Source organism: Lissotriton vulgaris, chromosome 8 (assembly GCF_964263255.1).
Source record: "Lissotriton vulgaris chromosome 8, aLisVul1.2, whole genome shotgun sequence".
Taxonomy (NCBI): Eukaryota; Metazoa; Chordata; class Amphibia; order Caudata; family Salamandridae; genus Lissotriton; species Lissotriton vulgaris.
This window is the reverse complement of record NC_141696.1, coordinates 1,160,452,747-1,160,473,103: the sequence shown is the minus strand read 5'-3', so window position 1 is coordinate 1,160,473,103 and position 20,357 is coordinate 1,160,452,747.

Sequence of the window (20,357 nt, the reverse complement as noted above, 5' to 3'; positions counted from 1 at the left end):
CCCAGGGGATTGGGGGCATAGGCCCCCTCTACATTTTTATGGAGGCCTGGCTCTGGGGGATGGGGTCCCCGGAGCCGAAATAGGCCTAGGGTGGGGGGTCACGCCCCCCCCCTCCCAATAAAAAAAGACACAAATGAAGGCCTAGCCCCAGTGGATGGGGACCCCAGGCCTGAAATTGGCCTCAGGAGGGGAGCTGCATGGGCCCCCTCCTATGTAAAAAAAAAAATAAACGGCAGGCCCCAGGAGATGGGGTCCCTCTTCCTTTTTTTTATTAAAATAAAAATAAAAGGAAAAGGTCAGGCCCCGGGGGATGGGGGTCCTCAGGTCATAATCAGCCCGGGAGGGAGGCCATGCGGACCCCATCCTTATTTCATAATAGACTGGTTGTGCAGGATGGGGTCCCTGTGGCCAAAACCGGCATAGGGAAGGGGGCTTCCGTCCCTAAAAGAATATTTTTAAAAACTCAGGCAAGTCACCTGAGGCCCTGCCCCTTTCACCACCACTCTCCAAATGTGCCTCCTGGCGCAGTGGTTGTTAGGAATAAAAACCCCAACAACCATTCTTGTTATCTCAAGTAAGTCCCAGACCGTGGGTTTGCTGAGAGGACTTGAAAGTCATGCCCCTATCCTCCACCACTCTGCAAACGCACCTCTTGGCGAGCTTTTGGTTGGGAAATTAATTCAACTTTACTCCTGAGAGCCCCAACCAGTAGTGTGCCAGGAGGCGCATTTGCAGAGTGGTGGAGAAAGGGGGCGTGGCCTCTGACAAACTCTCAGCAATCCAGCTGTGTGGGTCTTACTGGAGGTGACAGGAGGAGTATTTTGCTCCCAAGGACCCTCAAGAGCCAATGGCACTTCTTCCCCCAACTAGTAGTTTGCAGAGTGCTGGAGACTGAGGGTGTGGCCACTGAATACCTCTCAGCAAACCCAGCCAAAAACCAAAAAAGAGAAAAAACCCTCCCAAAGCCCAACCCATTCCTTCCACATCCCACTCCACCCCAGAGAAACCAGATCCCCACACCACTGAGCAAAGCCCCAAACCCCAAAAACTCAAGAAAATCTTTCCCAAAACCAAACCCACCCCTCCCTAAACCACCCGCCTCATCCAAGTACCATCTTCGAGGTGCCTGCTAGGTCCATTGAACGCACTTTTGTGACAAGGTTCCCTGTCAATATCAGAAAGGGCGAGTGTGTTGGCACAGCTATGTGCTGTGGAACAGGTTTATAATTATGGACTGGCCATTTGCCTTTGTTTGATTTGATGATTTTTTTCATCCATTCATTCAAAATATTTACAGTTTGGAAGACATTAGTCTTGACATTATTTTTCTAATTATTCTGATGTTTTTGTATACTTAATGATGTGTGACTACAGTTGTGTTTGTTTCAGCCCAGATTGCTGATCCAGTTGAAGTGATTAGTATGGTATGACCTTGGGTCCAGTGCTGGGCTGGAGTTATGCAAAAGAAGGGGAAATGTTGGATGGATGTATATGTGGGATGAAAAAGCAAATGGGACAGACATTGCATTGGGCGACATGTTATGTGGTATGTATGTCAGCTTGGCCTGGCCACTGTCTACATCATTTATGTTGCATTTCTCCCTATGATGTAGGTTGGATATGTTTTTGTAGTATTTAATGTAGATATTTGTTTATCCACACATGGAGGGTGTTACATTGTCACACCTTTGTGGACTTTTAAATGGAAATATGTCCATTTTCCAGTGTGTACCTAAACACCTACATTATGTTGATGTTTGACAAATCCTTTCGTGCTGCGCTTGCTTTCATGACTTGCACTTACACATTATCTACACTTGCTTGGCACTTGGTTATGCTATTGGTTGTCCCTGATATACTTCAATTCACAGGTCCTGTGCACATGGAGCTTTTCAGGCATGTGCAAAAATGTACTGTGCCCCAACCTGTCAGGGTTCCCCATGATAGAGGCCTACCTATTCTGCAGAGAGTGTTTCCATTGTCCCTTCAGAATGCTTCTCACACTGATTCTTTGTAATTCCATTTACAAACATCGCCTTTTCATGTGGGTGATGTGTGAGAGTCCAATACAGAGTTTCAGCAGAGAGGGTGTGTTTCAGTTTAATGACACATCCGTACAGATATCTATTTAATATCACAACAGTACCTAGGAAGTGTTCAATGTGAGGGTGTTAGGAAGATTGATAGGTGTGATATTGATGAGGAGGTACTGTTGTGTGACTCAATTTAATGCACACATCACTATCACTGATTATGAGTTGTCAACCCATTTTCATTTGTGCACTATGTACATGTGCTGTAACAGTGATTTTGGGACAAAGGGACCCATACATATGTATTTGGGTAACACATTTAAATTAATCCCACACAGTGCCCCAGTAAATATATTTGACCAAGTCACCCGGACACTCTTGCCAGGTCCATGACGGAACATCATTTTGCTGAGGAGTCTATTGAAACAGGTAGTAGTATAAACTTACCGCTGGTTGAGTTGGTGACGGTGTGGATTTTGGACGTCATCAAGCAGGTACAGCAGCAGTAGGAGGTGCACGATTGGCTCCATGGGAGCACTGATGTCCAGAGGTGAGTTTCACCCTTGTATACCTCCTTTTCCGCCAACTCAGATGTGGTGGTTGCACCGCCACAGTCCGGCCGGCTTTAGGGTAACTCGTAATTTGGCCGGCAGTTTCACTGGTGGTCTGAGCCTCCGACAGACTCATTGACCTATTCCGTGGTCGCTACAGACAGATTTGGCTGGTGGTTGAGGCAGGACCCAGCAGTCTTTTGGCTATGTCACCGCATATCTCGTAATATGGCAGTCAGACCGCTGAGGTGACGGGATGGACAGCCACCGCATGCACGGCAGTCTCGGGACCGCCAAACTCATACTCAGGCCCAGAGTCTCTAGTGAAATAGGAAAGTCTCCTGGCTCACCCCCACTATCAAGAGGTTCTGATATATAATTCTTCACTTTTAAGTAAATTGCGAGCAGTTTCTGCTCTGTCATTAAACTGTTGCTATTCAGAGATGCGCACAATAATAAGGAACATTAGAAAAAATAAGCAATACACAACTGAGTATTTCTAGGCCCAGCAACAGAACTACAGCAAAAGCAATATCGAAACAGTTTGCAGTTTAGGAATTCTCAAGGATTCATTCACAATACGTGCATGCTGAGAAAACGTTCTATTACATTTATCTTTGCACTCTGTTGAGCATGTGGAGACTGAGGGAGAGAAGATGTGCACAGGGACAACATGGGAGGTGGACTTTGCAGGAGTGACATGAGTAGTATCAGAGCAGAATCCATGTTAACTAATAAGGCAAAAAAGGCATTTTACAAAAATGTCACAAATAAATTAACATGTGTTAGACCTTGCATCTTTTGGCATGGTTGCCCTTGTTTTTTGCATCTGACCTCCTGTTTTTGACTGTGTCCTGGACTTTGTTTTTGCCTGCTTTAGGACTCTGGACACTTTACAACTGCTGACCAGTGCTAACGTGTAAGTGCTCCCTGTCTAGAATGTAATGGTATTTGGTTTCTCCATGCTTGGCCTATTTGATTTACTTGTAAGTTCCTAGGACAGTGCACCAGGTGTGCCTAGGTTTATAAGTGAAATTCTCCTAGTGGGCCTGCTGCACTGATTATGTAACCCGCATGAACAGCCCTGCATACATGTTTCAGGCCTGCCACTGCAGTGTCTGTGTGTGCAGTTTTAGTATTAAATCTTTTTTATTGAAAAAACAGCTGACATATAAGCAATAGTACTCTGCAAATCAAGAATATGCAATACAACGGAAGAGGCAGTAAAATGCGATGACAGCTACGATTGAACAGCCCTAGGGGCCCGCGAGGCCCACCCCTTCCCGAGAAAACTGTAGAGCCGAGTCTGCAACAAGAAGAAAAAACAATTCCCTGAACCAACCCCCGACCCCCACCCACCGTCCGCCCCCCCACCTGACCACCCACCTCCCCCGTTCCGTGTGTATGCAGTTTTAAACTGCCATTTCGGCCTCGCAAGTGCACCCACCAGCCAGGCCCAAACCTTCCCTTTTATTATATGTAAGGCACCCCTAAGGTAGGCCCTAGATAGCCCCTTGGGCAGCGTGCAGTGTGTTTCAAAAGTAGAACATGTACTGGGGAGTTTCACATATCCTGGTAGTGAAAAACTGCTAATTTCGTTTTTCACTACAGCAAGGCCTATCTCTCCAGTAGCTTTGCATTGAAGCTGTCTTGTAACATTTTACAAGTGTATCTTCCAATTGGGAGCCTATAGAAAATTGGAGATTGGTGTCTCTGGACTCCCAATTTAAAAAACATATTTTAGTGAAGTTGTTTTTTAAATTGTAGATCTGAAAGAGCCACTTTTCGAAAGTTGACATTTTCTTACTTTAACCCTTCTGTGCCTCTACCTAACTCTGAATACACGTCGGGCTCAGGGTGACAATTGGGCTCTTATGCATTCACTGTAGAAAGTCGCACAAAGGGAGCTTAGGTGTGCCCTGCATTTCCTGATGGCCCATCACCAAACTGATGGGTTTTCCTGAGCTAGAGTGGTGGGAGGAGTTGCAACTGACACCTGAATCGGGTAGTGCCTGACCCCACTCAAAGAAGCCTCCACCCTCTGTAGTGCGTCTGGAACTAGAAGTAGGAAGGGCACAGTATTATGCACTATGAAGACCTTTCTTTGAAGTTTGTCTACTTCAAAGGCAACATTGGGTATAAGTACAAGGCCTCTCCAACCAAATCCTCAGAACACTTCTGGATTGAGGACATTCTGCCAGGAAGAAGAACTGTGTTGCTGTCAGGAGGGATTGCAACTTTGCTGTTTGCTTTGCTGTGTTTGCCTGCTGCTTGTTGCATCTGTCCTGGGAGTAAAAGGACTGGGCTTTGCTTTCTACATCATGCTTTATAAGGTTTTCTAAGGGTCTGCATTGAGTTTGCATCCTACTGGAAGTCGCAGGGCCATCAAAAACTTCATCTACCAAACACCTGGGCTACTCTGTTGAGAGCCCTACCCAAGTGGTGCCAAATACAATTCCTGGGCCCTTGGACTGGAGTTCTGGTGCTGGAGGGAAGAAAATCCATGTATCGACTCCAAGCGTCATTTCGGAACTGGCGCATCATCGCAAAACTTGACACATCCCCGCTGCCAACACCAAAGAGTGGTCCCCGCTCAATGCAATGAGGCCCCAACTTTTTGCTGCATCGCCTTCCGAAGAACGGCCACTGAGTGGGTCTCATTCACTGCATCACCGAAGTCCATCGCAGCATCTGTTTCAACCCTCTGGAATCGATGCAGCATGACTTGACTTTTGACGCATAATCGATGCATCGTTCCTGAGCACCACTTTCATCATTGACACCACACTGCAGTAAAGAACTGAGGTATAGTGCCTGCCAACAACGCATCAACTCCCCTGAACCACACATCGTCACCGGGCATTAGTTGTTCAAAGACTGTGCACACCTTAAGGAACCAACACATCAAAGTCTACAGTGATGCATCACTTCCTCTGCGCAATGTACTGTCTCCGAGAACCAACATGCAAGCGACCTGCATGGAAGTAAGGAACTGACGCATCACCTGCTTTTTCGATGCTTCGCCTCCCCTGCACCGCTTATCGTCTTTGATTTTTGATGTATCTAAGTTACTTTGTCCTGGTCATGTGCAACCGTTGATTTCTAAGAACTATAACTATATTTAACTTTGACCATTCATATCTTGAGTTGTGTAAGTTGGATTTTTATAATTTTGGACTTGTTTTAATCAGATAAATATTGGCTATTTTTCTAAACGTATGTGGAGTCCTTTTGTGGTACTTTAACTGTAGTGCTGTGTGTGTGCAAAAATACTTTACATATTGCCTCAGGGGATAAACCTGACTGCTCTTTCCAAACTACCAAGCGGGTGAGCACAGGTTATTCTGAGGGTGTAACTTACTTACCCTGACTAGAGTGAGGGTCCCTACTTGGACATGGTGCAAAACACTGCCAACTAGAGACACTATTTCTAACAACATGAATAAACACAATTTTGTACACCACATTAAACTTGTTTGAGCTGCAATTTTACAGGTAAGGGTTCGAAGGTGATCAATGATGGCCTTAATTAATGGGCTCATGATTGCAGATTGCTCTTGCCACAGTCGATGGTAGATTATAATCATGAGGACATATTTTATCAGTGGCTTCTTTTTCACTGTTTTACAGATCTTATTGAAGCAGTCGATCAAGTTTTCATGGATGGCCGAGCAGAGACTTTGTATACAGTGAGAGAGGGAGTATCATTACCAGGAAGGGAGAAGAAGGGGGTCAGTAAAGTGTCTGTGCTAGGCATTCAGGAGAAGACAGCAGGTATAATGGCAGACATGATGGAGGAGATTAGACATTTGCATGGGTTGGTTCTATTGAGATAGGAGGAAAGGGCGAACAAGAAAATAGAATGGCCGGAAAGTGCTATCTAAAGTATAAGGAAGGAAGTGAAGAATTCATAAGAATCCGCTTAGAAGAAGGGTTAAGGGAGTGGACAGCCAAGAAGTTGAAGGCGAGAGACAGGAGCTGCAAAGGTGGTTTAATACTTGAAGGCAGTTAAATTGAGTACGTTTACAGGTTTGCTCAGAAGGGACTGTGGATTGAAGCCTTTGTAAGAAGAATGTGGGGAAAGGAAGGACTGGTAGAAGGTAGTACAAAGGATGAAGGAGTGTGGAAGCGAGAGCTTATGTGGAAATGAAGAGGACACAGTTGAAAGAAGCAGTTAAAAGAGAAGCAAAGTGGATGGATGGTGATTCATGAGTAGAATTAGTACCATATCCTTGTCTACAAGTAGGTCTGCTAACTAGCGGAAAGATCCTGAGAAAAGAAAGGAATGTAATTCAACAGATGTTGGTTGGGTTGATTGGTGAAGGGGAGGCAACTACCCCTCGGGTTTGAATTTATGGGTGGACCTATGGTAGAAAGCCTAAGAAGTAGATTTAAAGGACATTTATAAACTGGGAGTCAAATATTGCCACAAAGATGCACAAATTTGAGTGTGCAAGAGCTGTACTTAGAGCTGAACCGATAGCAAGATGAATTAGGAGATATATGTGTATAGTAGAAACTAATGATGACTGTGGCATATACAATGAGAAGCTCAGGAGGCATATAGAAAGGATTACATCCATTACCTGGGATCTCATCCAGCAATAGGCTGTTAAGAGGTTTAGAACAGACTTTATGCCTTTAGAAGGTAGCCCCTTAGCAGCGGGCAAACATCAATTAAAGAGAGGATTTCTCCAAAGAAGGCGGCAGCTGAATGCATGGCATTGTAAACTGAAAACAAATTGCAGATTCCTGCATCAGTGGAGCGGGTGCCGTGGACTATTCATTCCAGGCAAGAAATGATCAAATGTGGTGTTTCAGTGGACAGCCCAAAATTTGGTTAGGAATAACAAAGGGCTAAAATGACTTTTGGAGAGAGGAGGAGAAGCACACCACAGGCTAAGGGGTCAAGGAGTGGCGGGAAGTAACCTGGATGAGTGAGGGCTAGTTCCTTTCCAAATCCCAGTAATGATGAATTATGGAAGGGGCTGGTGGATTTTGACAGGCAGGAAGCAGAATGTTTACTGACTGGGTCCAAATAAGGCTTCCAAATCCCATAAAAGTGCCCTGTGGATTCTTTTGTAGCTAAGAATTTTCTTTACCAGGCAACAGGCAAAGCTTCCCTTCAAAAAGGGTGCAAAAAGAGAGACATCTGGGAAGGGATGTGTGCCCCTTTGATAGTAAGCCTTTTCCTCACGTTGGGCCTCATTTATGAAAAGTGACTCATCACTGCGTGAAAACACCGATGCGTCACTTTTCATTGCGTTCTCCTTGCAACATGCTGGATGCGTCATATTTACAATAGGCGCAAAAATGATGCTTTGCTGAAGTGTGTCACAAAAGTGACGCAACTTCAGCAATGGGCCATTAAACATGGGCAAGTCCCATTTCAATGTGCCTGTAAGATAATTACGCATTTGCGTCCTAGAAGTGACGCAGTGAAATCTCATAGATTTCACTGAGTCATTTCTACAAGGCTTACTTGAGTCAAAACGTCCACCCTGCATACATTATACCTGGCGCAGGTGCAATGTGGCGCAGGGGTTTACAAAGTGAAGCATCTACCTAGATGTGTCACTTTGTAAATATGACGCAACATGGCGCATTTTTTACCCTGCTGGCGCGTCACAAAAAGTGACGCACCAGCGGGGCGAAAGTGACGCAAGAGCTCATAAATAAGCCCCGTTATATTCTCGCCTTCTACTGAGAGTAGCTAGAGATCACTTATCAAACCCCAAAGTCCACTCAGTTCATCATTACATAAAGATGACTGCACTGTGCTGCGTGGCTCTTTTTAGGAAGTCATCTGCTAATGTTTTCCTGACCGAGGTAAATTCTGCGACAATAGATGCGTACTCATGGATTGTTCTGTATCGAGGCAGCCTTTTCAGTGTTTTGCTAGTGGAAAGCGAGAGCAGGAATTGTTCATTATCAAGAAAAAAGAACTGCTTCAGGGCTATGACAGCATTCAAGTTAGTTACAGGCATGTTGGGAGGTCCATTGGTGTCCGAAAAATATTAGGGACCCATAACCTCCTGTCCTTTCTAGGAATAAAGGTTGATAGAGTGAAGCACTGGTTAAATTGGTAAACAAGGTAGCAGCTTTCAGAACTGCAGGCACTTGTCTGGTGGCACAAAAGGGACAGTGAAGCAGCTGCAGCGGCTAATGAATTTTCCCATCAAATTGATAGGTCAGATTTGGCCTTTTTCTAGCCAAAGATAAGGCATGATTAAAGCAAGGATCAAAGAACCTCAGTGTCTTACTAAGGCACTCTGCAAGATCTGCAGACGTTGGATGGAAAGAGACTGAGACACTTCAGCAGAGTATCATTATGAAGAGGTGAGAGGAAGAATAACATGGAGATGGAGATATTCACTATTGCAGCTGGAAATGTTGGTTTTGCATCCATACTACACAGGACATTGTGCACCATAAGATAGCCAGAGTGTTGGAAGGATAGTGAGTTAAACATTTTTAAGTTCTTGGAGATGTTTCCTGTCTTGGTAGGAGTCGAACTATTGATTGTGACCATTATCTGGAGCATCATGATATTGTCTCATGGTCCAAGAGCTTGTCATTAGTACATGTATTCAATAAACATACAGCAAATCAGTGACGTAGCTAGACCTTGGCTACCCATGGTGGTCCCTGCATTTGCCTACCCCAGGCGGCCTCTTGTAAGAACAGGGGGGGGTGCTGGCGATTTCTGAGTTTGCCGCCCGCTACGGCCACAGGTAAGAGCGGGGGTGGTGGGAGACCGCCTTCCCACCCTTGCTATGCCACTGTAGCAAACTGTCTACATGTCTGAGAACATTACTGTTAAGGGACCTCAATTACAAGTGTCCAAGAAATCACTGGCTCCATCGAAATTATGAGTTTTGTATTTTTTACATATCAGCGGACATCTTTGTGTAAAAAATGCACACATTGGGGTGGAAGCCCTGGTCCCCACGTGTCATTCCCCCAAAAAATGCCATCTCTGTTATTTTCGTGTTGCCTAAACTACCTGGATCCTCGACAACAGTAATACCTGTAGAGGGAAATAAGGGGCATTTTAAGCGCTACTCATAATGAGGGCTGAGGTAACTCAAGAGAAACTTCAGCTTTACTTCTAAGTGGAGGATACACCAAAGGAGTGCTATAACCAGTTGAGCTTACAAAGGTTTTCTTGGAGTTAATGAATAAACACGACTTGGAGAATGTTATGTTTTGCATTGTTAGAAATTGGGTTTCTGGTTGGCAGAGGAATGCACCCTGTCCAAGTAAGAACCACAATCCTAGTCAGAGTAAGTTTAAAACACTCTAAATTAGCCTGTGCTCACCCATTGGAAGCTTGACAAAGAGCAGTCAAGCTTAATTTAAGAGGCAATGTGCAAAGTATTTGTGCAGCACTTCAAACAATAATACAGTGAAAGCACCGCACAAAAAGATATATAGAGCATAATTTAATGAACAAAACAAGACCAAAACAACAGAATTCCATTAAGAAGAACCAGAGTTATCGAATTTTGAAAGAATAAACTGAAATGTAGTGCTTGAAAGCATAAAGCACCAACCAGGGCTAGCTAGTCGCGCTAGACTGTGTCAAATCCAAATGTTCAGGCTGACCACAATGAAGCACGGGTCGGATACAGGAACCAGCCTTGGAACACTGCAAAGTTCCTTGCTTGCGCATCATTGAAGAGGAGATGCGGGATGCAGGAGAGGCGATGCATTGTCGTTGATCCAAACATGTAAGGAATGCTTTGGTACCGAGCCACGCAACAGCAATGATGCATTGAGAATGGAGTCAGTGTGCCGCACAGTCGGCGATGCGTCCGTGTAAATCCGCCCAAAGCCGGCTATGTGGCCCTAGTTGAGGCGATGGGCTGGTTCTGAGTCCTTGCGTTGACAGCAATGCACGGTTTCTGCTTCAAACCCATTTTCGAGGTTCCAGGACTTGTCTGGCACCACTTGACAGGGCAGACTAACAGATGGCAGAGCCCAGGTGCTGTAGCAGGTGAGGTGGAAGTCTTAAATGTCCCTGAGACTTTAATCAGGATGGAAGCCAGCAAGACCTCGGAGTCACTCTGCTTCTCGGTTCAAGTAATGTGGGTCTAGTCCCTCTCACCCAGACAAGGAGGGTAGCAGGTAGCAGGTCAGCACAGCAAGAAAGCAGCTCTCCCAGAGCAACAGTTCAGTAGAGTGGCAGTTCTTCAGCACCATAGCAGTCCTCCTTCCTGGCAGAGTATCCACAGGTCCAGGAGTGTACTGAAGTGGTAGGGACAGACGTCCAGTTCCCATACCAACTGGTACCTTTGAAGTGGGGAAGACTTCAAAGATGGGCTTTACAGTACACCAAAGTCCTCCCTTCCTACCCTGATCCAATCTTACTACAGGGGGTTAAGCAGTCCTTTTGTGTGTGGACAGGACCCAACCTATTCAGGTGTAAGTGTGAGGCTGTGCCCAGCTCCTTCCTCCAATCCAGCCCAGGAGTATTATTATTATTGCATTCTTGTATAGCGCATAGCTACCCATAGGGTTTCCAAGTGCTTAGGTTGCAGGCTAGACAGCTTAAGGAGTGATACAAGTATTAACCATGTTTTTGCTTTTTCGGCATGGGGGGTAGATTAAAATAACCAGGTTTTCAGCTCCCTGCTGAAGGCAAGTAGAGAGGTGCAGCAACATAGGGACTCTGGGAGGGCATTCAGCAATCTCGGTCCGAGTGTAGAGAAAGAGTGAGCACCCATACGGGTGTGCCTAGCTCTGGAAACGGTAAAAAGAGATGGATTACTTGAACACAGGGTGCGGGAGGGGAGATAAGTAATGACAAGATTTTGCAGATACTGAGTCCTGAACGCGAATAGATTTTAAACATATAGCATAATGGCTTAAAATCGATGCTCTTCTCCACTGTAAGCCACTGGAGGTCATGAAGGAGGCTAGACACGATGGAGTAGAGCTGGAACAAGAGCCTGGCAGCAGAGTTCTGAACCACCTGAAGACGTCTGATCCTAGATATAAAATGTTATAGAAATCTAGCCTATACAAAATCATGGCCTGGATGACAGTTCTCTGGGCAGGAAAGGGAAGTACCCATAGGGTCTTTTTAATCCACTTCATAATGGCAAAGCATGACGAGGCTACCTTGTTTGCTTGGGGCTTCATGGATAGATTTGAGTCTAACCAAAAGCCAAGTTTCTTCACCTAGTTAGTGGTACAGGAGGAGTCCCAATTGAAGAAGGGCAGTTTGGGGCCCCCAGAGTTGGGGGTTCCTACCCAAAACCATAACCTTGGTCTTGTCACCGTTCAACTTTAAAGAGTTTGAAATATTCTAATTTGAGACGAGCGTAAGGCAGAAGTTAAAGTCTTCAAAGAGGCCTCCTGCTAGGACGACAGTGAGAAAATAATCTGGGTCTCATTCGTGTATAAAAAAAGAGTAAGGTCACAGCTTTCCACTACGTCCACTAGAGGGAGGATGTAAATGTTAAAGAGCATGGAGCTGAGGGAAGACCCCTGTGGGACTGCGGAAGAGAGCGGGTGTGTATTTGGTGCAACGTTTGATGAAAAAACCTGAAATGTGCGATCCGTCAGGAAGATAACCAGGTTAACACAGTGCCCTGGAGACCCAGATGTGTCAATCTTTTGATAAGAGTGTCATGAGATACGGTATCAAAAGCTGCACTGGCTTATTTAGTAAGATAAGTGTGGCTGTAACACCCATGTCCAGGAGCCGCCAAAGATGGTCTGTAACTCCTAATAAAGCAGATTCAGTGCTATGCTCAGCTCTGAATCCAGACTGGGAAAGGTAAAGGGCATTCTGGGCTTCCGCAAATAGGGTGATCTGGGTGTTTACATGCTTCTCCAGTATTTTGGAGAGAACGGGCAGCAGAGAAAGGAGCCTGAAATTAGACCAGTAGGATGGGTTCAAATGGGGTTCTTTTAACAGGGGGAGCACCATGGCATGCTTCCAGGCTTTGGGGAGAAGCCCCTCATGCAGGGAAGAGTTCAGTAGTTCAACCTGGGAAGACATGAGGTTAGGACTTAAAATGCTCAATTTGGCCAGGGGACGAAGATCAAGTGGAGAGCCTGACTTAATGGACTGCAGTAGGTCCATAACTCGCAATAGATCTAAGTGGGGCAGAGACTGAAATTGAGCCAGCGGCAGGCTTTGGCTGGGTGAATGTTTTCTTTAAAAGAAGATGGGGTAGAAGTAGGAGATGAACTGTTGCTCCCTGAAAGGGGCTCCACACTGCTTGCTGAGGCCAGAGCGATTTGAATATTTTTTACTTTTTTGACCAAATATGACAGTGAGGTAGAGGACACTGTGTTACTGGTGTCGGGCAGGTTTTGAACCACTTTGGAATGTGTTTTTGGGCAGTTTTGGGGTTTTGAAATTTTTTCAGAGAAGGAGGAACAAGCATATCTGTAACTCCTGTGGTAATGGCTCAAGGCTGATTTATATTTTAATTTAGAGTTATGATATTGTTTTCTCCACTCCCTTTCTTTCTTCCAGCAGAGACAAATTGAACCAAGGGGCAGGCAGGTGCTGCCTTGTCTCAGATATTCATTTGACTGGGTGAATAGTGTTAAGGGAGTTTCTAAGCCAGTTATCAACTGTGGGCTGAACTTGGGCAACCGATGGACCAGTTGGGAAGAAGTATTAGATAAATGAGTATGGAAGGCAGGAATGCGTAGTTTGGCTCAGTTTCTGATCATGACTTTAGAACCTGGGGCAGAAGGAAGTATAGTGGGGGGAAAAAAAGAACTGCAAAGTGGGCTGTACACAGTAACGGCATAGGGAGGTCAGTGGTAAGACCAGAAACATTGAAAAAAATAGGGTGCAACATGCGTACACCTTGTTTGTTGGTGTTTAAATTAAGATTAAGAGCGTCCTGATCGTCTGTAAAAGTTTGATTTAATTTGCAGGTGACGTCTTCAAAGTGCTTATTTAGGTCTCCTACAAGTGTAAAGTTACTGCTTTTTAATGTCTATAGAGAAATACATCAGGAATGGTAGAGCACCAATTCCCGGCATAACCGAGAGGCCGATAGATTAAGGCCCAGGAGACAGTAAATTTAGGCGTAAGATGGAGAGAGAAGAAGAGGGCTTTGCAATCTAGGGAGGGAAGTTCTTCTATTTTACATTGGAAGATGTCACAGTAAATGATGGCAATGCCAACTCCTAACTTGTCTTTGCGGTCCCACCCAGCAATACAATAATTTTGTGGCAGTTAAAGGGATACATTAGTGTTGGAGATATGCTGTCCTAACTGTACATCACGCGACAGAGGTTATTGTATAATGCTTGTGTGTTTCTGTTATCTACAACATGCAAACAAAAATGAAAAAATATAATAAATAAATATTTGTGTGGCAATGCGGTGATGGAGTCTGAAAGGGATATCTCATGTAGTCAAGTTTCTGTGAGTAACACGGCATGAGGAGCATTATCTACAAGGAAGTCATAAACAAATTGTTGATGCCTGGGCAAGGAGCGGTAGTTTAGACGGAAAAAGCGGAAGGAGTTCTTGGAGGAGCAGTCTCTATCCACGGCGTTCTTGTGCTCCACAGCTAAGGTGTTGATGCTAAATGCATTGCCTGACATTGCAGGGGAATTCTTAGGGTTGCAAGAGAAATGACAGGGCTTGCAATGGTCATCATCAGCTGAAAGATCAATCAACGATTGGTATGCCTCCGCAAAGGCTGGGCGGAGAGCCCTTAACTGGTTAGAGAAAAATACTTTCCTAAGAACCTTGGAAAGGACAGGGGTCCTGGCCCCTCGCCCTGTTCAGGTGCAGACAAGTGCAGGTAGGTTTGCCTGTGGCATGCCTTCTGCACGTCGGCACCAGGCTGCCATTTAATAGTAGGCTTAGCGTTGAAATGCCGGTCAGCTGTGCGGCTGGCTGTCCAAGATGGCAGACGTAAGGGCGTTGCTGAAATATGAGGCAGGACGCATCCCAGCTCCCTCGGCACAGTGTGAAACTCGCAGCAGACCGAGAAGCTGGGTCAGTAAGCACAGTAAAAGATAGTTGCAGTCCTAAAAAGTGAGAGGTGAATTCTTTGTTTTTAAAATCCCCCTGCATTCCACAGTGTTTCAATTCAGCGCCAAAGAGAGTTCAAACATCAAATGGACAATTAATTTCTTTTTAAAAGTACCCCGTTATCTGAATTCAGTGGAGAGCGCAATTAAACAATGAAAATAGCCATCCATGTGAAATAATAAAAAGGCAAAATAATACTGACGGAGCATGTAGCAGGTGTGCCCGAAGTGAGGTTTCTAAGGCTGTCTATCAGAATGTCCATGGTCCATAAAGTCATTCTTAAGCTCCCTTTGTGTGTGGCTGTCTAGAGGGATGCATAAAGCTCAGCTGTCACCCACCCCACAAGTGTATTAGAGACAGGCTGCAGACACACAGGACTAAGAGCAGAAAAAAAATGTTTTTCTAAAATTGGTATTTTTAAAATTGTAATGATAGATGTGACTTTACAGTTAAATAGATTTTATCCATGGGTACTAAACATGATAGTTGTGCCTCCTTCCATTTGGGAATTACAACTTACTAGATGTAACAAGGAATCCCCAATGTTAACCTATGGGAGGAATAGGCCTCAAAGTAGTGAAAAACGAATTTGGGGGGTTTCACTACCAGGACATGTCAAACTTAGTAGTACATGTCCTACCTTTTCATTACACAGCACCTTGCACTAGGGGCTACCTAAGGCCTACCTTTGAGGGTCACTTATATGTATTAAAAGGGGGTTTAGGAGGGGCGCGCGAATCACCAGCAAGATGGCCGCAGGACCGTGGTGCTCCATTAACCACTAGAGACTTGTTACAGATTTTAACAACCACCGCTTGTTGGGGCCTCTATGTCTGACACCAGCTGAAAGCGCGAACATGGGGAGAACAGTTATTTACCTTTTTCGGTTCTATTTAAGCCGTATTTAGGGTTAAGCTCTCCTGCATTGCGCTGTTTACTTCAGAGTCGGCGGTTGCGGCTGCCATTTTCTGCAGTTGGAAGTGAGGCGAATGGCAGGCTTTCCTTTGCTCTGCAGCGCCCACAAATGGTTTTTACCGCTTCTTGACTCAGGAATAGCCTCAGAAGGAGAACAGACAAGGCTATGCTGTTAGAAAAGAGATGTAGAGAATGGCATTTATAAAACAAGTTAATTATTTTCTTTGCCTCTTACTTGTATAATAAAAATTAACAAATTGGAGCGCCAATTCCTCAGAATACTTTGGGACAATGGTTTTAACGTTTTTTTTTTGCTCACCCTGACAAGATGCTGTGTTAAAGTCATACAACAGATAATTTCTTTTTTAAATCTTTTTAAAATCTTTTTTCTTTCAAGAGCCCTGATAAAATGTGTTATTCTCTCCTCAAGGGCTAACTTTGTGCACTCTTCTGAATATTTGACTTCTGGTGCTGTGTTTTCACGACATTAAATAACGCACGATCCATTGGCATTTTTTCTGGTGCTGAGTTTCAGTGTTCCTTTTGCGGTGACCTTTTGCAGAACTTATCTCATATTTATGGAGCCCTCTCCATCCATTGGTCAGAAGGCTGTCACCTCATATTAACCAATGCTCTACGAACACATGGGACACCAATGGGTTGACTATGGTTAGACCTATCGCGTACCGGATCGAAGAGAACATTTAAGTCACCTCCGATTATTATTGGAGTGTTGGTTCCTATTAAATTGGTTTGCATATTGCAGAGATGTGTTGGATCATCAACATTTGGGCAGTAAAAAGAAACAACAGTAAGCTCGGTCCCCCCTATGTCAACCAGCGCTATAATCCACCTCCCTGACTGGTCCTAGGTAACAGATTTAATACTACCATTTACCCCTCATCTAATCAACATCGCCACCCCTTATTATGCGTAGACTGCTCAGAAGTACAAAAAGACTCGACCGAACGATATTTACCAAACGCCGACCTAGACTCCGAATAACTCAGATGTGTCTCCTGAAGCATACACACCTGAGCAGAAGACTGTTCCAAATACTTCATAATCAGCCATTCCCTACGTGGACATCTAAGCCCATTGATGTTCCAGGAGATACATTTGACTAAACTACTCATTCAGATAGCCTATTTCGCTAGGGTACCAGAAAATAGTCAAACATTCTAACAATGGCTTCGAAGCTGTAAAAGTGAGATTGAGGATATATATTTTTTTCCCCGCTGCAATCCCACCAGTGCTCCCCCCCACCCTCCACCCATACCATCCCCAGTGACCCCTCTTCCCATCCCAGGGGGACCCCCCTATTATACCAGGCAGACCCCCCTAGATGTCCATCAGACCATTATACAACTAAACTGTTAGACCCCTGCATAGAATATCAGCTAGGTGGTTCAATGATAACTCTGACTTTAAAGTTTGCCTCCGCATACTACCCCTCACTTTTATTTTTAATTTCTTCTATGAGGGTATCTACCTCTTCCACTTGACACATATTATACATGTGGTTGTTCCACATTATTCGTAGGGAGGCGGGGAATCTTAATTGTACCTTGGCCCCCAATGAGCTCAGGATTGTCATCCTTTTGCCCAGCTCCCACTGCCTTGTAGCTGTGATGTGTGAGACGTCCGACCTAATGGAAAAGGAAAATTGGCTAGAAGAGGATGTACATTTGACCGTGCCTGCCTTCAGTGCGAGGGATAACATTTTCTCCTTTAGTGAATAAGTAAAAAAATTCACTTGGAATTTCCTCGGCTTGGGGTTTGTGGAACTCCTCTTGTATGGATCTCGGTGGACACGCTGAATGTCGATGGCTCAATTAACTTCTGGGAAGTCTTTAAGGATTGTATCCTTAAGAAGAGTAATCACAAAGTTTTTAATGTCTCCCCCTTCCAAGTCCTCGGAAACATTTAATATCTTCAAATTGTTCTTTCTGGGTGATTCTCGAGGCGCTCAATATCATCCTTCAGGTCTCTATTTTGGAGAACTAGTTTGTCTATTTATACAGAGGAATTATGTAGTGATTCCTTTATATTGGGAACTTCAAGTTCTAAGGCATCAGTTCTATGTGAGATTTCTTCAACTTTTTTAGTTAACACCTCACATGAAGATTTAATCTCGGCTTGGTTGAATTCGGAGATGCAAAATCTTCTTCCAATGTCATCCTTTAATGCCATTAAGATGTCTGCTAGGGATCCATTTCCAGCTCCACCTCCCTCCGCATTTAAGGAATCCTTTTTTTGCAAGTTTGGGATTCCGAGAGGGCCGGTTTTAACCAAGATTGAGGGAGATAAAACCTCCACTACATCATACTTTTCCATTGGTTGTAAAGGGTCTAGATCTAAACCTTGATCTCCTTGATTCTCAAGGGCCGAATACCTATTAGAGATGTCAATGGAAGGATGGACACGAACAGGTTCAACGGATGTGTACAGACCATCTGTTCCCCCAGAGGATGGTGGAATCGGGGTTGATGACAGGGTAGTTTCTTTCAGCAGAGGGAGACCCTGCGGGAGCGCCAACTGGGCAGTTGAAGTTGAAGTTGACATGTTACTCCCCTTTTTATTTTTATCTGAAGGAGTAGTTAAGACCTTATAGAAGGTCTTCAATGAGGGAGTAATTTTTACTTTGGAAGACAGGTTTTTTTTTACCCTGCCTTTCCCTCTGTTCCACCCGGTGTGCTGCTCTCCGTGGTGTCATCTTTCTCGCACTGCCTTGCTGTAAATTTTACCTCCGTAACGGAGGGTAAGACCACCAAATCCACAGCAGTGTCTATCTTCACTGCTCTGTTGCATAGGGTATAGCGGCACACGGTTGGTCCCGAGCTTTGCTGGCTTTTGGCACTAATATGAGCACGGTACAGAATATTCCGCCCACTTTTCTCCATACAACTCCAATATCTCTCCTGCTGAAAAGGCCGGAGATCCTTATCCAGGCACTGCTGTATGTCAAATACCTCACCTTCCTCGACCCCCGTCCCAGGCGCAGACTCACAAGCCCCGGTCAGGCAAGGAATGACCTTTTGCAGAACTTATCTCATATTTATGGAGCTCTCTCCATCCATTGGTCAGAAGGCTGTCAACTCCTCACAACCATGCCCTCAGTTTGTAAAGACTCAAATGCTCCTACAAAAAGACAGAAAAAAGAGCCTTATTCTTCCCACAATCGCCTCTACCTCTGACCTTAGACTATCTCAAGGAAGAAATGTAACATTTAAAACTTTTTGTTATGGAGACCAATGTCACTCTCCAAAGTATTGAAGGAAAGTGGTCAACTCTAGAGTCTAGAGTGTTGGATGTGGAGCAGCAGATTAGTGAGGTGCAGGATGCGGCTACCAAGATCGATGCCATGGCTAAGGAGATTGCGCCTTTGAAACAACAAACAAAAGACTTAGAAAATCGCAATAGGTGCATATAATCTCCAAGTTTATGGCATTCCGGAAGAAGCAGAGGAGTCTGACATGCTCGCATTTCTTGGAGTGCATATCCCTAAATTGGCCGGCCTAAAGGAGGGAACACATCTTAATCTACAACCAGCTCGACCAATTGGCCCAAAACGTGTTGGTGATATAAGTTCTGACCACTCCAGAGGAATAATTGTTCTTTTTCTGAAATACACTGAGCTACAAATGGTCTTATCGGCGGTCAAGCAAAGGAGACAAATGTTGTGGTCGGGTCAGTGGGTATTTATCTCTCAAGATGTGGCGCTGGTGATTGAGGCTCACCGAAAGTAGTTCTTATCCTTCCGTCCTACGCTGCGATCCATAAATGTGAGATATGGTTTGGTGCATTCTCATTTGAATGTCCAGAAGATTGGAGAAAAATTATTCTTAAGCACAAAGGCAAAGCCATGGACCTTGGGAAGACCTGAATTTCTTTTTCTGGGGTGTTAGTTTACGTAATGCCACTACTTTGGTTCCCTTTATTTGGAACCATTATATATACTACTAGCAGCCCGTCCCGACGTTGTCCGGGTATGAATTGCTGCCAGCCAGTAGTATATTGTTTTGTAGGATTTCGTATTGATAGCATTTCTTATCTGTGACAGGCCTGTGAAACGCTCCGATTCACAGTGCACTGCTGATGCACTTAAGAGTGTGCGTCCAGTAGTGTGTGAACTCGAGTTTCCCTACTTTATTTTTCCTTGCAATATATTATATAGCGCGAACTCGAAAACATGGCATGAGCACAATTTACATTACAGAAGAACACATTCATTTGTGGTAGGCACGGGGAGACAAAGCGATTTGCCTGGAATCACAGGATGTTGAGCTGATGCCAAGATTCGAACGTAACTCCCCAGCTCTAAAGTTCGAAATTCTATAACTTGTGGCGGGAGGTGTGTCTAAAAGTGTATGTCGGTGCTGGCCATCAATGAGAGAGACCTGTGCAATTTTCAAATGGGTGGTGAAAAAATATGAGTATGCTGCTGGAGATGTGGGCCGCCGTGCCACCAATGTACTTACCGGGGGAGGGTAAACACCCATTATTCCGCAACTTTCTTTCCGCATACCATCACTTCGCATACTTTCATTACGAAAGTACCATGACTCTGCAATGCCATTATAATGCATGGCATTACATTTTATATGCTTTAACCACGCATACATTTACAACGAAAATCGTTGCAAATGCTTGAATGGTAAAAGCATGTTTTTTGTTAATATTTGGATAAGGTAAGTATGGGTATAGGGGTATATGTTTTCGGGTACTGAGGTATATGTTTTGGGGTGTTTGGGTATTTTAAGGGTTCAGATATAGTTTTAGGTTATGGGGTACAGGGGTAGTTTTAGGGATTAGGGATAGGTATGGGTTTTGGGG